Here is an 846-nt window from a genome sequence, read left to right on the forward strand (position 1 = left end):
ACGGTTAGGTTAAGCCAACTTACCGCCTTCTCTTCCTACACCCTCTTTAAATCTATGACCATAATCATCGAGTTCTTTATACTGCCCAGCTGTCAAAGAATATCCCACTCTCCAAAATGACTAAGTCACACATTTTCTCCTCCTAAGTTCCCACATCTTCTCCTTTATCTTCGTTCTTCCTATTTCACTGAGAAAACTGAAGCAACCAGTAAAGAACGTGCACAAACTCCCACCATTGCTGCTGCCTACCCATCAGGCTCTGTATTCATTGACTCTTGCTTTCTACTCACTGCCAGAGCTGCTACTATCTAAAGGCAGGTCCAACCCCTGGGTACTAGATCACAGCTATAAGAAGTTTTACATGTACAGCTCATATTGATATTTCCCAACTGCAAGAAGCCTGTAAAGGAATATGTAAAGGACATTTCAGAACAATTTGGCAATAGAGGAGATTTTACTATTTTTCTTAATGTAGACAACAGATTGAAGAGAAAAAAAGACTCTTGTGAGCATTACAACTGACCATGAGCAGCAGTGAAGTAATGAAAAGACCATCGGCTTGGGGTTTAAATGCTAGTTTAACTGAATGACCTTGAGAAATATTCCAAGGTCATAATAACTTGAATTTGAATCATAATTCTGCCACTAACTGGATTTATCATTTGGGGAAATTATTAAATAACAGATAGAAATGTTTCATATATTTTATTAAAGATTAGATACATTGAGTCTACAGCTATGCTACCCTGAACAAGCCTGATCCCTTCTGATCTCGGAAGCTAAGCAGGGTCAGGCCTGGTTAGTACTTGGATGGGAGACCACCTATGAGACCAGGTGCTGTAGGCG

General features: G+C 39.8%; 1 pseudogene; it reads left to right on the forward strand.

Moving 5' to 3' along the window:
- The first annotated feature begins 728 nt into the window (after window positions 1-728).
- LOC112474632 lies at window positions 729-846 on the forward strand (annotated as a pseudogene).

The sequence above is a fragment of the Pteropus alecto genome, unplaced genomic scaffold (assembly GCF_000325575.1).
Source record: "Pteropus alecto unplaced genomic scaffold, ASM32557v1 scaffold7, whole genome shotgun sequence".
Classification (NCBI taxonomy): domain Eukaryota; kingdom Metazoa; phylum Chordata; class Mammalia; order Chiroptera; family Pteropodidae; genus Pteropus; species Pteropus alecto.